Source organism: Sceloporus occidentalis, unplaced genomic scaffold, assembly GCF_023333645.1.
Source record: "Sceloporus occidentalis isolate IW3139 unplaced genomic scaffold, rSceOcc1.0.p SCAF_2, whole genome shotgun sequence".
In the NCBI taxonomy this organism is placed as follows: Eukaryota; Metazoa; Chordata; class Lepidosauria; order Squamata; family Phrynosomatidae; genus Sceloporus; species Sceloporus occidentalis.
In genome coordinates this window covers 82723818-82741131 of record NW_028316982.1, presented here as the reverse complement: position 1 = coordinate 82741131, position 17314 = coordinate 82723818, and the positions used below count along the sequence as shown (strand labels likewise).

The window sequence follows — 17314 nt, the reverse complement described above, 5'->3', positions numbered from 1 at the left end:
GACTATATGTAAAACAAATAAGAAATCTATTGCAGAAAAATTAACTACCACATAACTGAATACTAAACAGGTCATTTAAAAATAACTCAAAAATCCTTTGGACTCTGAACATCAAACTTTTGCACTCATCTACCACATTTTGAGCAGCCCCTCATTCTTCTTAGTTCTGTCTACACACAAACTACACACAAATTGCTTCAAAATATCTCCAAATAAATATTTGACAATCCTATCAGTTGTTTATGTAAACATTCTGTGTTTTTAATAAACTATATATTTCATTATTCTAACCTTTAGCCCTGGTTTAATTGCTTGTTTTCCACTTTAGAGAACCAACCCAGTGCTATTGTTTTTGCCCATGTCGGCAATTCCTACCACTGTCTGGTAACTGTAGGTAAAAGATGATCTTCTGATGATCATCTTCTTGTACATGTAAATGTCACACATGTGGGTGAAAACACTTGTTAACAATAACAATAAAGAGATGTTTTCTACAAATTTCCCATTATGAAATTTTATCCTCCTACTGAATAATATCCTTTTTTAAAAACTCTGGCACTGAAAACTAAATGCAGTCAATGCAATTATAATGAAAGCAGCACAGTTCTGTCAACATGAATCTAGAACACTTTTTATAGTCATCTACCAGAAGCATATCAGTTGGAAGCAACTGCTGTCTGTATCATTATCTGACACTGTACTTCTAACGGGTTTCTAATGCCATGTCTGAGATATGCAAAACCTTGATTTCAAGATTACAGTATAATAATAATAACAACAACAACAACAACAACAACAACAACAATAATAACTTTATTTCTATACCGCTTTTCTGGTGATCAAAGCGGTGTACAAGTGTGTTAATACATACAGATTAAAGATAAAAACCACAATTCTCAAAATACATAAAAACATACAGCCAAGAGTCTTTTCGGTCAATGATATGCAAGTCTATCAAGAATAATTCCTACAAAGAGTCAGACGGATATGCCAGTCGGAATAAATGTGTCTTCAGAGCCTTTTTAAAAGCATCCAAAGTGGAGCAGGCTCGGATTTCATCAGGAAGATTATTCCAGAGAGTAGGTGCTGTCGATGTAAATGACTTCTTATGAGTTGTTGTCAGTCTCACTCTCTGACATTGTAATAAGAATTTCCCTGATGTTCTGAGAGTGCGGGGCGGATTATGTGGGAGAAGGCGCTCCTTCAAGTAGCTCGGGCCCAAGCCATGTAGGGCTTTATAGGTAATAACCGACACTTTGTATTGGGCCCGGAAGCTAATGGGCAGCCAGTGAAGAGATTTTAGTACCGGAGTTATATGGTCTGCCCTAGATGTTCCAGCGACCAATCTGGCTGCTGCATTTTGAACTAACTGAAGCTTCCGGACTTGGTACAAAGGTAGCCCCATGTAGAGCGCATTACAGAAATCTAACCGAGAGGTTACCAGTGCATGTACTACCATTTCAAGGTCCTTTTGGTCCAAACAGGGATGCAGCTGGCATATCAGCCGAAGCTGGTACCAAGCACTCTTGGCCATCGTATCCACCCGGGATGACAGTTGTAAGGATGGATCCAAGAGTACTCCCAGACTGTGCACTTTGTCCTTTAGGGGGAGGCTAACCCCGTCTAGGACTGGATGACAAATTTCCCTGCCTGGACTTGGGGTACCTATCATGAGTACCTCTGTTTTCTCTGGATTCAGCCTGAGTCTGTTTTCCCTCATCCAGCCCATTACTGACTCCAGGCAGGCATCCAGAGGAGAGATGCCATCCTTAGTCACTGTATCAGTCGGAGACATGGAGAGGTAGATCTGGGTGTCATCAGCGTACTGATAACACCGAGCCCCATGTCTCCGGATGATCTCTCCCAGCGGCTTCATGTAGATGTTAAACAGCATAGGGGATAAAATGGCGCCCTGTGGGACGCCCGATGTTAGCTCCCTTTTATGGGAGCAGCAATCCCCTAGCCTCACCATCTGGGACCTTCCCGAGAGATAGGATCGGAACCACTGGAGCGCAGTGCCTCCGATGCCCAATTCCCCCAGGCGTCCCAGAAGGATACCATGGTTGATGGTATCAAAAGCCGCCGAGATGTCCAAGAGCACCAACAAGGTAACATCTCCCCTGTCGATGCCCAGACGAAGATCATCGACTAAGGCGACCATAGCAGTCTCAACTCCGTATCCCATCCTGAAGCCAGTTTGAAATGGGTCTAGATAATCGGTTTCCTCCAAGACAACTTGGAGTTGGGAGGCAACTGCCCTCTCGATCATCTTGCCCAAAAATGGTAAAAGAGAAACTGGTCTATAATTGTTTCTCAGTAGGGGATCAAGGAAGGGTTTTTTCAAGATCGGTCTTACTATTGCCTGTGTCAAGGCCATTGGGAATATACCCTCCCGAAGAGATGCATTAATAATAAGATGTAACGGTGTTTTCATTGCATCTCCTCTCTGAACAATCAACCAAGAGGGGCAAGGGTCGAGAGCGCACGTCGTTCTCCTTACACTTCCAAGGAGCTTGTCCACGTCATCGGTACTTACAGACTCAAACTGATCCAGAATAACTTTGTTTCCAGAGTCACTGGATACCTCTCTTATTGATTCTGTCAAAAAGCCGGCATCAAGATCAGCCCTTATCTGAGAGATTTTATCGGCAAAGAAATTGTTGAAAGCGTCACAGCAGGCTGTAGTTGGTTCTAATAAAGGGTTCAGGGTGGTCGGTACTTGAGTTAATTCCCTGACCACCCTGAACAGCTCTGCTGGACGAGACTCCGCCGACACAATCCATGCAGCATTGAATGAATTCTTTGCTGCACTGATTGCCACTCTGTAGGAACGTAACATGTTCTCATGGAGTGTCTTGTCAGACATGTGCTGATGTTTCCGCCAGTAACGCTCTAATCGTTGTGCAGCCCGCTTCATCTGGTATAGGTCTTTTGTATACCAGGGTCTTCTGTTTGAAGCGGGCTGGTAAGGACGCTCGGGAGCGATACTGTCTATTACCTCGGTAAAGTTCTTATTCCAATTATTAACCAGGGATTCGACAGAGTCGCCATTGTTCCCAAACATAATTCCCTCTAGGGTGTCTTGGAACCTTTTGGGTTCCATCAGCCTTCGAGGACAGACCATTCTAATAGGAAATTTTTAATGGAAAAAATGCTTGTTAAAATTACAGCCTGTGCAAAGGTTAGGTTGCAAAATATATTTTAGTATCTCCACAGAGACTTACCTATAAAATTTAAATGAAGTTTGACAGCTATACATAAATAAAGCTTAGTTTCTATAAATACCTGAGGTTTCTTGCTTATAAACACCTAAAGCCAGGCCATTGATTATTAAATGATATAGTGTACTTACCCACTTGAAGAAGATGCTATAGGCTGTAAAGAAAAAGATAAGAAATTTGTTTAAAAAATCAATAAAAACGAAACTCTTTGTTGCTTTAAACTGAATGATTATATGATTATAATGCTTTACATAAAATCTCAGTTGGGCACAGTTTGCTGTTTTTATGTGCCTCCACATTGAGTTCAACTTATGGTGACCCTAATGTAGGGCTTTCTTGTTGTTGTTGTTGTTGTTGTGTGCCTTCAAGTAATTTTTTACTTATGGTGACCCTAAGGGGATTATCACACGGAGGCACTTATGTAGTGAAACATTGCTGAACTATTGCAGAAGCACGAAAGTGGGATCGTCCATTGCACTTCTAAAACATAACTGAGGCTTCCTGCTTCCCTTTCGTCCATGAAGCATTTGCGAAGAAGCCATTTTTTGAATAATGGGATATCCTGTTATTAAAAAAATGGCTTCTCCTGGCTTCTTCCTGAATGCTTCATCAACAGAAGGAAAGCAGGTAGCCTCAACTACATTTTAGAAGTGCAATGGACAATCCCACCTTCGCTTTCTCTAAGGATAAGAGAGTGCAATTTTCCCAAGGTCACACAGGTCCTATGACTGAGTAGCAATAAAACCCTGGTCTCTCGGAGCCCTAGTCCAGGACCATATTGGTTCTCTGGGCACAGCAATCCTACCTAATTACAAAAATCTAAATTTAGAAACAGAACAGCCTAGGTGGATAAAAACACCATAAGCAGTTCCACTGTTAAACATTAAACATTATAAAAAAACAAAATAACTAGAATAATCAATGACCATCAGCACAGTTTAAAAGGCCATTGTGTAAAAACATATCTTCACACACTTCTTAAATCCATGAAAGGAGGAAGTGGCTGCCACTCTGTGGAGAGTGCATTCAACAATATGGGTGAAAGCCCTCTCCCACATACCCCCCAAGCAGGCTTCTGCCAGTGAAGGTATTCTCAAGAGATCTTAATGAGACAAGAAGGTGATATCCTCTACCCCAGTCCATCTGCTCACTGCCAGACAAGAGTGCTTGAATGACTTTTTAAAGGACATTATCACACAGAGAAAAAAGACAGGAGAGAAGCAGGATGCTCCTCAGATTGTGCTCAGATAATCTCCTCAAACTATGCTGACTGCAATCCTGGGAATCTGTTTTTCTAACTGTACAGTCAGCCCTCCATATCCATGGAATCCACCATGCACAGCTTGGAAATATTCCAAAACACATTTCCCAAAAGCAAACTTTGATTTTGCTATTTTGTATAGGGGACACCATTTTACTACACCATTGTATACAATGGGACTTGTGCATCCACCAATTTTGGCATCCACAGGGGATTGTGGAACCAAACCCTAGCTGATAACAAGGACCCACTGTACTTCCCACAGACATAGTTCTTTCTGTGCTCTTCACCTTTGATCTCCCAGAGTTAGAGATATTAATATCTGACTATTTCATTCTCACAAAGATAAACATTTTCCTCTATTTTTCACCACTGTGGAGAAAATGAATGTTTCTGTACAGTTCTCACCCAGTATTCACACATCCTGAAGTGTTTTGAGAAATTATTTTGTGCAGAAATACACATTTTGTGTATACAAATTATTGTTGGTTCTTGACAGTCAGACAGTTTTTTGTGCAAGGTGGGGGGGGTACTCCAGTAATATTGCACAAGGAAAATAATACACAATGAAAATATTACACAAATAATTCCACAATAAATCTTGCACAGAAAACAGCAATATTGCACAAATTGCAAATAGAAGGGAAAAACTGTGCAAAATTCTTGCCAGTGCATCATTCTGCCTGACTGATGTCCAAAACACACTGCAGAAATAATCCAGTTTGAGACTGCCCTGGCTCAGTGCTAGGGAATCCTGGGTATTATAGTTTGTTGTGGCACCACAGCTCTCTGACAGAAGGCTAAATGTCTCAAAAAAAATTACAGTTCCCAGAATTCCCTTGTATTCAGCCAGGGCAATTAAAGCAGTCTCAAACTTGATTATTTCTGCAGTGTATTTTGGACCTGAGTTTTCATTTTTCAGCCAGGAATCAAATAACAGTAAATATTTTATTTCAGTGCCTAATCTGTGCCAAAAGAGACATCAGTGTTTGAAATCTTTTGCAATAAAGACCAAATAAGTAACTGGTTTGCGCTGATCTCATCTTAGGTTCAGTTTTAAAGTGATTTTCATTCAATCAACCCTGAACTGGGCGGGGGGGGGGGGGGGCAGATTAATTAACCAAAATCAAGCATTATCAATTATGTTATTGTCTGTCCTCCCAAAATGATTCCATTTGGAACCTAGGACCCTTTCACACTACATATAGAATAAAATCTTTATTACCAACACACTACACACCTCACACCACATAATTATAGCACTATGATTCCTCTTTTACTTCCATCTTTCCAGCCTATGGAATCCTGGGATTGGAAATTTTGGGGAGTAATTAAAATTCTTTGTCAGAGAGCTCTAGACCTTCACTAAACTGCAAATCCCAGGAGTCCACAGGATGTTGCCCCATCAGTTAAAGTGGCATTGCAATGCTACAATTTTGTAGCATAAAAGGGCTGCTAATTTAAAAGCCTGAACAGACAGGTCAAAATAAAGCTGCTTCAGGTCACTTTGGAGGTATGCTTTTTAAATGACACGCACATCTTAAGAGGCCAGAAGCTGAACCAAAGCTGTGTTCCAGTGCTTAGAGAGTGACTTTGGCACGGTTTCTGGCCTTTTAGGACGCATGCATCCTTTAAACAGCATACCTCCAAAGTGACCCGAAGCAGCTTTATTTTGGCCTGTCTGTTCAGGCCCTTAGCTAAAACAAGCTTTTAAAGCAAGTTGTGCTAGTTCTTTTCAATCAGACTATGGAGAAAATAGAACAAGGAATCAGGTCACAAAGCACTGCAGAGAGGGAGAGAGATATGAATCTAAACATAACATAGTTATTTCATAATCTACAGCCACATACTTATTTTGTGCTGAATTCTAGAGAGAATTCATCCATCGTGGAAGGCACTGTACTTGCACAGTATTCGATGAAATCATTTCAGCTGATTATGCTGCACATCAAAAGCCACAGAACCAAAACTCATTTAACACCCATTCCCCATTCTGAAGATTAACACACTGCAAATAGTTCCAGTAACCAACCGAATTCAATAAAACTAATTAGTTTTTCTCCCTGCACTCTGACAGAGCTGCCCTCATTTCCAGCTGTATTCTTTTATCTGCCTCCTTCCGTTCCCAAATCCCTGAGCGACTGACCTTCAATTTGAAGGTGCAAATGGCCAGCACAAACAATTACAGAGGCGATTTTGCAGACCATTACGCCAGACCAAACCGTTTAGGTACAATCACACATATACTCTTCACTGAAACCCTAAAACATCAATGTAGGTACGCAGTATTTTCTGTAAGACAAAATACATATAGATACATGAAACTAGTCCAATACTGGAAGGTAAAAGAAAAGGCTGAAGTTTAAACATTGCCTTTCCTGTTAACACATGAAGAACTTTCTCTTCTTTTTAAAAATCTCTGAAGAAGACTGGAAATGAATGTGGAGAATATCTCTCATGATGAAAACCTGGTTCCTACTAATTCTGTTGCAGTCCATCTCATCAACTATTTAACAGTGAGTCAAACGATATATAAATCTCAGTGATTCATTGTGGCTATTATAGTAGAGACAACCAACAGAACTCACACCGCTTTGTATAGTTTGATTTAAAAAAACAACATTGTATACAATATTGTCCTGATGATATTTTATTCCTAAAACTTTTGTGTGTACATATCCAGGGCTAATGACACATCAGGGGATGGAGAACATCTTACAATGGCCATACCTATTGACACTGCTCAGAAATAAAAATATTCTGAATCATGATATTTGAGAACACAGAAGTAATAACTGATTATAGGATCTGTCTTTTTTAACTCAGTAATTATATGTGGAATCAAAAGTATTACAAGAAGATATAGACATTAATTCATAGCTGTCAGGATAGCAATTTATCATACAATGAAAAAAGAAGCACCTGTCTCTGTGGGACTTGTAACACAAATATAATACAAAAATATTATCAAGAATAGTGAAACTAGGGAGGAAAATACTAATTTTATTGGAACATGCTTATTGTTAACACTGTGTTGGAACAATAAGGTACAGGATAATGTTCTCTTTTATAAATATGTAACTATGCTGTGTTTTTCACTGTTATGTTTTAATATTAGAATGAGAATATTAGAAAAATATTGAAATATTTTTTTAACTTTAGTAAGTAATGTTTTAGTTCTATCTTTTAGTTCTATTAGTTTCCGGGCATAGTACAAGGTGTTGGTTATAACCTTTAAAGCCCTACATGGCTTGGGTCCAACATATTTGAGGGATCGCCTGCTTCCATATAATCCGCCCCGCACCCTCAGGTCCTCTGGGAGGAATCTTTTGCAGCCTTTAAAAACCAGACTAACTGCTACCTTCCAGAGGGCCTTTTCTGCAATTGCTCCCAGATGATGGAACGGCCTGCCAGACAAGATCTGTCAAATTGCCAGCTTAGACAGCTTTAAAAAAGCTATCAAGACGGATCTCTTCCGGCAGGCCTTTCCTGAATAAAAGTGCCTGGCCACAGAATGACTGCCTTTCACATCATGTATCAGCCCACCGCTCTGTCCTCGCTGTATTTTTTATTGTGTTTTTAACAGATGTTTTCATTGTAACTTGTTTAATCCTGTTTTAAGGGGGGGGAATATGAGATATAAATTTGTAAATGTGGATTTTAACATGTTGTAAGTCACTTTGATTGTCCTGTCACAGAAAAGCAGGATATAAATAAAAGTTTTATTATTTATTTATTTATTTTATTATTTTTTAAATTATTGTAAGCCACCTTAAATCCCATTTTGGGAGAAATGAAGCATATACATCCAATAAATAATATTTATTACAGCTACTAAAAACTTCATTTGTTTAGGCTAATGTTGAAGTCACATAGTTTACAAATAGCATAAACATACACACTGCACATACCTCTAGCTTTTTATGCACACCAAAATTATGTTCACACAGAAGATAAGCCTCAATGGCTTTTTTTACATTATGTATTGAGCCCTTCATTCTAAAAGCTAAATGTATTCCCTCTCTCCACCCCTCCTCCTTATACACACATACTAGTCAGAAAGAAATGAAGGATGCTATTAGTGAACTTCCTTGTCCTTAACAGATGTTTCCTGGCAAGGGCATGTGCATTGAACAATGATGACATAGTAAGTAACGGTATACAAAAAAGTAGTGACATTTAACCTATTCAGGTGCCTAATTTCTCCCTGGATTAAGTAATTAATCCCTGGATTATTTCTCCCTGGATTAAGTAAAATGAATATCCAAGACTTAAACATGTTCTATTTCTTCAGAGTGCAGGACTTGAAAAATTACACTTAGAATACATAATAATAATAATTTATTATTATTATATATTATATTAATATATTATATTAATATATTATATTATTATTATCATTCTGCTTTTTCACAAAGGAATCAAAGCAGATTCCAACAGTATAAATAAAACATCAAACAATTAGAAATTACAATTTGAAAAAAAACCAAAAACTTTTTCGTCCTCAAACAGAGAAAATCTATCTCTCAGTTAGAGAGCCAGCGTGGTTTGAATGTTGGACTATGACTCTGGAGACCAGGGTTCGAATCCCAATTCAGCTATGGAAATGCACTGGGTGTCCTTGGGCAAGTTGCATTCTTTCAGTCTCAGATGATGGTAATTGCAAACCTCCTCTAAAGAAATTTGTCAAGAAAACCTGATTATAGATTTGCCTTAGAGTCACCAGGGGGCTGTACAAACTAACAGTATGACACATACGCCAACACCACTCCCAAGCCGGCATCACACTACCTGCCTGCCACACTACAGATGGTATTACAGCACTCCTTTGATGCAGCGTTCCCATGCCGCATGCCAAAAGGAGTGCAGAAAAGTGCTGCTGCAGTGGCATGGGTGCCCTTTTTCCGAGCCAAAAAGAAGTGGCATTTTGCCACTTCTTTTTGGCCCGAAAAAATGCTGGATCTGGTGCTCAAATGGACGGCAGCAAGCCACTCCTTCGAAGTGGATTGTTTTGCCCCCGGAAGTTGGGAATGACTTGAAGGCACAAAACAATGAGATAGTGAAAATATTTATCTGGACAATCTTCCACTTGGTTGATGTACCTTTTAAAACAGGCCTCCCGCACCTTTTGGGGATTGTGGGAACATATGGAATTTGGTGACCATGCTATGGGCACAACTATAAAAAAGCTGCCACTACAGGAGTGGCTGACCATGAAATAGCTCCTGTGGGCGTGTGGCCAATCACAATTTTTATTATTGCTTGGTTTTTTGTTTTATTTTTTAAAACAGAATAGTTTTAAATTGTTTAATGTTCTATTTGTATGCAACCCTGAATTCTCACAATTATTTTTATTTAATAAATAAATAAATCTAAGGCACATTATTAAAACCTAATGATTTTTTTCCTCATTTATTCATGAAATGCCAACAAAATCACCATCAAATTGCCTAACGTGTCTTCAGTGTCTTCAGTTTCCAAAGGGTTGTCTGTTTCAACATAAAGAAGGGGAAAAAAGGAGTCTTATGGCATATTTAATGTACCAGACCTACCCAGTTGAGTATATAATGTCCCAAAGTTATGGCAGGTCACTTTTTCTTGTGACTTTAGGAAGCCCTCCCACTTGGAACTTTTTTTGTAATTTTCATTTTAAATGGATACAACAACTGGGATAGGAACCAAAAACATTATGCCAAATTTTGAGGCAGCCTATCATAATTTCTTGTGTTAGTTAAAGCTACCCCCTTTTTTGTTTGGAGTAAGCTCCATCTTTGTGAATTCATCATGAAAATCAGCACTGCAGTTTGGAAAATAACAAAAAAGCAAAACAAAACAACAAAAAACTCCAATTTTGCGGCATCTAGCATGATCCCAATGAGTTATGCCTGTCAAAGATATACAGATTTTCTTTTATTATTATAGATCAGCTCTACTCAAAGTGATGGTCCGTGAACTGGTACCAGTCCATTAGTGTAACGGGCTCTGGCCCATCTCCTGCTTTTGAGTAGAAACTGAAACCCCCAAATTTTATCTATCAGACACTATCTGATGTTGCTGAGGGGTTTAACTTGCACTCTTCCCACCTCTGACTCTGCAGTGCAGATACAGCCACAGTCATATTCAGCCAAGGTTAGAAAAAAAACCATAAGCCCTAATGTGAGTAGCTGCACATTACTACTCTACTCATAGTACTGATAGTGCTCTGAGTCTCTGAATTTTCATGATAAGCTGGGAGTCTGCACCTCTTTGTCCAGCCTATGGCCAAGCTTCCCTAGGGATGACAAGGCAGGCAATACCTCCTTTACCTCTCCATGAGACCTCTTCAAAGTCTCCTAGCCTCTAGTCTCAGGGGAGGTCCAGATGGGCCAAAAGCTCCAGTTTGCCCCCAGCTTCAAGTCATCTAGTTTAGACAATGTTGGCCAAAACTTCTGGGGCCCAATCCTCTCCATGCAGACACGGATCCAATCTGACCTCGGGATAAACAGCCTTTACACTAGGGTAAAATATCTCTGGTTTTGTGCAGAGTTTCTAAGAAACTCCATGGCAAAATCAGGCTATTCAGACAGCCCCTCCTGCACTCCTTACACTTTCAGCGGTCGATTCAATTGACCCCCCCCCCCCCAGTTGCCACATCTGATGCAGAAACGGGTCATCTAGACACATGGATGCAGCCAGGTGCCCTGTTTCAGAGATGGTGACTGGAGGGCTTCTCAGTTGGATCGACCACTGGAAAGGTAAGATGCCAGCTACAGATACTGGCGAAACATCAGGAATAAACTCTTCTAGAACATGGCCACATAGCCCAAAAGACCCACAACAAACTATGGATGCCGGCCATGAAAGCCTTCTACTTCACATTGCATTTAATTTTGTTTACAAAGGGGTATATTACACACATGTGTGTATACAAAGATGATTTATGACTTCTTTTTCTGCTGTCAGGAGAGATCCACTAATTCAGAGAGCTCTAACTTTTACCTAAAGGCTGTAGAAATGCTGGCAATGCAAGTTTTCCGTGTGCATACTGTATGTCTCTTTTTGTTCTCCCTCATTTTCCTTTTTTGACACTTCTGCTGCTCCAAGTCACTCCATCTTTTTCTCCACTAGCATTTCTAGCATTGCAATAATTTCTAGAATTGCAGTAGTTTAAAACTTCAGATGAGCATTAGGAAAGAAAGTTTAGACATCCAAACAAAAGGAGCAATCAGTTAGCAAGACAACACTGATCCAGTAAATATAAAAGTGGTGGACGCAAACATTTTGAATGTTTCACTCTTAGCAACGCTAGAAACTGGGAGACTGAAGGAAAGAATTTATTGTAGAGCAAAAGTTTTCTCAGGGGGGGGGGAGGAGGAAGGAAATGCCCTTATTCTACCCGCCCCCATGCCTACACGATAGATTGCCTCCTGATACCTGATCATTCCAGCTACCTCACTATAGATCATCACTTCTTCCAAGATTATTAGGAATGGCCCTTTTCTTTCCTTCCTTTTCTCCTGCCCTCCCTCCCATCTTCTTTTATACTTCTTTAAAAAACATATATTAAACAGCCAGGTGCACAACACAATGCTATCCTCCAGTAATTTCATTTCCTGTAGATCAAATTACAAAATATTTTAATATATATCTTGAGAGCTTTAAAAAATCAACAACAACATGGGCATATCTGCATGCTACATATAAAAATTAAGATGAGATTTGGTTCTGGTGATGCCTTTAGGGCCCATATAGGGCCCAGGGGCATTCTGAGAAAATAAAAGACAACAAGCAACTGAAACCTTGGGTGGCACTTCACTTTGCAGTACATCCAGCTGTAAGATTTAATAGCTACTATCCCATGCATGAATCTAAATGGGTTTAGCATCTTCATGCCAGCACTACACACTTAAGACAGCTGCCAGCACAGAAATGTAATAAACACTTGGATTGGCATGCAAAGTAAGTGGTTTTTAAACACTGAACCTGCCACATAAAGTACTATGACAAATGAGCCTCTTTCAGTGGCATTGATAGGAAAAACTATACCCTGAAGTCATTGTTAGATGTGAAAACACACTTTTATTCCAGCTAAAGAGATCAATAATGTCTCTGAATAAAGAAAAATTAATTTATTCTTCAAAACAAGAAAAGGGCTTTTATCTTAAAGGTCAAACAAAATAGCTGAAATGACTGTTTCTGGTCAAGATCCTGTAGGGCACAGGAAAATAGTTCTGCAAGTTGCCACTGGCAAGTCAACACCTCTAGACTTATTGTTGAGCTGCTGCAAATCCCCATGACTGGTGGAGAATGGGCAGGGAGAACAGAGTGGAGAAGCATCTGGGTATGTGGCCTCAGTGGATATGATCCACTGAGAACTACCACGATTCTCTGGAGTACTCAGCAGATGATGTAATCATTCTGTGTTTAGCTATAGGACAGTGATGGTGAACCTTTTACAGACCAGACCCCACTTATTTATTGCAAAGTGCCATGTCCCTCTGGCTTTCTAGTAAGAAACTCTGGCAAACTCTGTGCTAGGGCAACAGCATGTGTGCCCACAGAGAGGGCTCTGAGTGCCACCTCTGGCACGCGTGCCATAGGTTCGCCATCACTGCTATAGGATATACCCAGATGCTTCTCTGATCCCTACCCCCACCGCACATTCTCCACCAGTTACAGAATACCCAAGGAGAGCTGCAACAGCTCAACAACTGGGGTGGGATTTAGCTGTTGCTTCTACACAGTGGCATCACTAGGGCGTGGGGCAGGGTGGCTTGCACCAGGTGACACCCCAGAAGAGGAGTGACAACTAGTTGAACCCTCCCCTTGTGCCAATGGGGCAGCCTCAGGGAGGCCAAGCAAGCTCCTGGCCATGCTGTCCTGTCCTCCTCCTCATGAGGAGAATGACAGGGCAGTCTGAGGGAAGTGAAGTGCACTCCACCTGTGCCATCCCATCTTTCTCCTCATGAGAAGGATGGGGCAGCCCAAGGGAGGCTGAGTGTGCTGCCCTGGAAGCCTTATCTCCAGAGCTCTGCCCCTTACACTAGGTGACAACAAGGGCAGGACACCACTGCATCCACAATGAGCCCCTCTTCCAAGAAAAAGGTATATGGAGGTGTAAGTTGGATTTATGCCACCAGTCTCTATCTGTTGGTACAATTTTAAAATACTACATAATGTATGAGACATTAGTAAGAAATATTAAACAGAATGTATTTTAACATTTCCAACATTTTTCTCACTAAAATGTACTTTAATTAATCTTCTTTCAACTTAAAGTTAAGATAAGAGTGAGAAAATCTCCAGCTTTCAGTCTTCCCCTTCTTTTTGCTTGAACCCAGGGACTGATGAAACCTAGTACAAAAGCCTAGAACTACAGAATTTTAAGACCAAGATTTTGTTTTGAGTAGCAGAACTGAACAGAGCTTATTTTTCTTCCATACAAATATAATTAGAGGTAATAATTTGCTTTTGCTGTTGTTAATCAGGAATTCTAAACCCATGATTATTTAATTTCTAAGTTATCCAGAGATCTGCCAGCACTTTGTAATTTATTTTCTACTCAACTCTGAGTTAAGTCACTATCACAGCAAGGGTATATCCCTTACATATTTTGTTTTCTAACTATGACAATCAAACCCTTATAAAAACAGCAATCAAATATTAACTTTGCAGTTCAACCAAAATGTAATGTGACATAAGAAAACAAAATGTGGAAGATGTGTACTCAAATCATTGAGATGAAAGAAATAATTTCTTGCTGCTTCAATGAAAATTGTTGTTATGAGCCTTCCTGTATGACATGTTCCCAAAAGCCTAGGTGGTGGTTTTAGGTGTTAAACATTAATCCCTTTTCGGCTCCATCATGAATTCTGTTAGTTTCATGATGCCCCATCTTCCCTCCCTCCCTCCCATCCCATTGCTTTGCTTGCCTGTCCACCACCCACTGAGACCCAGAAAGGGCTGGGGGGGGCAGTCAGATTGTCTGTTGGGCAAGCAAGACAGTGAGAGGGTACGGAAGGGGTGCCATGCCTCCTTCTCCATTGCCTTGGCTCCCACGGCCAAGAGAACCACAGTAGTGGTGAAAAATGGCCAGGTGCCAGCAGCAGCATCACATACCATCACCCCACAGCAGGAGAAGGACCCAACAAGGTGTCACCTCAGCGAGTTGTCACCCAATGCAGTCCAGACACACCCTCACCCTCCTAGTGACACCTCTACCTTAAGCCTATGTGTATATGAAACACAAATGAATTTCAGGTTTAAACCTGGATCCCATCTCCAAGATATCTCATTATGTATATGCAAGTATTCTAAAATCCAAAAACTACATAAAATCCAAAATGCTTCTGGTCCCAAGCATTTTGGATAAGGGGGACAACCTGTATTTGTTTACTAGTGAAAAAAAGTAGAAATGTTGCAGTTTAATTTTGAGAACAGGATTAGTGATCAAGTAGAGACCCCCTATCAAGAAATATGTAGGCATTATCTCTGGATGGCCTTGGCAAGTTTGACACAGAGAGTACAGTTTAGTCAACAACTCTGATACACAGAAGGGAGTGATATTCTTGGTCCCTTTTCCCAATTTTAATTAAAAGAATGGTATCTATGGGGAACAAGGTAACAGAATGGATTGGCAGAATATCATTATTTTAGTAGTGATGGGAAACAATTCACAGAGCTCTTGTTTCCAAATGACACTGAATTATACTGTTCTACAGTGTGCATCTTTTTTTAATAAGAAAACTCAATGAATCAGCAGTTAAGCCTTCCTACATCTCCTAAATTTATAGTTGCCATGCCTTAAACTTTCTGGCATATTTCTGATCCATGTTCCCTTTTATTTTCATCAGCATAATGTTGGTAAGCACTCTTATTTTATACAAAATTTGAAAAGCTAGTGAACACAACAAACAAACAAAAATGGTATTGTTTGTAGTAGTGTGTCATTACTACAGTATTGGCTTATGCTTTGTTACATCTGCATCAGTATTTCTTTATTCATTATATTAATATTCCACCTTTTTGCCAAAAGTGCCATTCTAAGGCAGTTACCAAGAATACCGTAAATGAAATAACAGCTCAATTTAAAATATACATGTGTTAAAACTGAATTAAAAACACACCAATAAAAAGAAATAAATAGAGCCCAAGACATTAATATCCACTACTATCTCCTTTTTTTCAGACAACAAGCCAGCTGAAATGCCCAAAGCATAATGTCTTAACAGGTAAAGCCTGCTCTTATCTGGATTAAAGCTTCAATTTGTTTACTCTCATCCAGTCCATCAACACCAGACAGTTAGATTTAGTTTTACAACTAGAACAACTAGATGGAAAGGAGAGATAGATTCTTGGGAACAGATGCTGATTTGCCTCATAGCCTTTGCAAAATCCAAGTTCTATCACACAGAAGTACTGTGACTCTTTCAAGTAACACCACAGAATTGTCAGGGATACATGCCAGGGATACATGCACTTGTTCCCTGTATCCCGACTTAATGTTTCACTTTTCATAGCCACAATGGAGATTATCACACAGAGGCTAAAACATGGCTAAATTGTCTCTAAAGTACAAAAGTGTGATAGCCAGATGCACTTGTTTCCCATTATTAAATCATCAGGGAGGCATCCCGCTCCTCTCCCATCATCAAAGCATTTCCAGTTCTTCAGTAACAGAAAGGGCGCCTCCCTGATGATTTAATAATGGGAAACAAGCGTAACTAGCGATCACACCCTCGTGCTTTAGGGATGATTTAGCCATGGTAGGCCTCTGTGTGATAATCTCCAATGTTATACCCAATAGGTTTGTACCATTTGCCTATCCTTCCACTGCAGTGGCAAAGAATTCTGGTGGCACAGTGGTTAAATGCCTTGTGAGTGCAATACCAGCCAGGAACTCTGGTTCGACTCAGCCTGGCATCCTTCCGAGATCACTAAAATGAGTACCCAGCTTGTTGGGGGCAAATAGCTTACACATTGTAAACTGCTTAGGGAGTGTTTAAGTGCACTGATAAGCAGTATAGAAATGTACTTGCTATTGCTAGGTATCAATTAACCTGTGCCCAAACAAAGGCTGCATCTACGCTACAGAATGAATGCACTTTGGCACTGCTTTAAGTGCCACGGCTCATTACTAAGGAATTCTGGAATTTGAAGCTTTATAAGATTGTTAGTCTTCTCTGGTGCCACAACAAATTACAAATCCCAGGATTCCACAGGATGGGGCCATGATAGTTAAGGAGGTATCAAACTACATTAGTTCCATAGTGTGGCAGCAGCAAGAGACTGTGTGTCCTTCTTCCCTCCTTTTATACAGAATGCATCCAAAATGTTTGGGATTTATCCAAAGCTTTACTTCCTTCACCCTTCTACATGACAGGATCAGCTCTGGACAATGTAAATATTATTATAGTTATACACAAACACATGTGGTTTAAAAGGCCTACCATTTATTTGCCATCTGTTGGAGTGTACATCTTACAAAAAATTACCTTGCAGCTGCAGACAAGTCTACATAGGGACCACCAAATGCAATGTCCAAACACGAATCAAGGAACATGAAAGATAATGCAGACTGCGTCAACCAGAAAAATCAGCTGTAACAGAACATTCTATAAACCATCCTGGGCATAAAATGCTGTTTGAAAACACTGAAATTCTGGACCATGTCAACAACTATCAGGTCAGAATGCACAGGGAAGCTATTGAAATCCACAAACACCTGGACAACTTCAACAGGAAAGAAGAAACCTTTAAAGTAAACAAAGTTTGGCTACCAGTCCTGCAAAATACCAAAATGACGACTCAGCAAATGCAAATGAGAAACCAAACAGGGTAACGGGGTTTCCCA

General features: G+C 40.1%; 1 protein-coding gene across 1 annotated transcript in view; it reads right to left on the bottom strand.

Annotated features, from left to right (window-relative positions):
* PTPRE (protein tyrosine phosphatase receptor type E) overlaps positions 1-17314 on the bottom strand; it is a 162877-nt gene that overhangs the window by 105681 nt on the left and 39882 nt on the right. The window contains exon 2 of the mRNA XM_089510144.1: positions 3353-3375. The gene's annotated coding sequence lies outside the window, so the exon portion shown is untranslated. The remainder of the gene's footprint in view (positions 1-3352; positions 3376-17314) is intronic.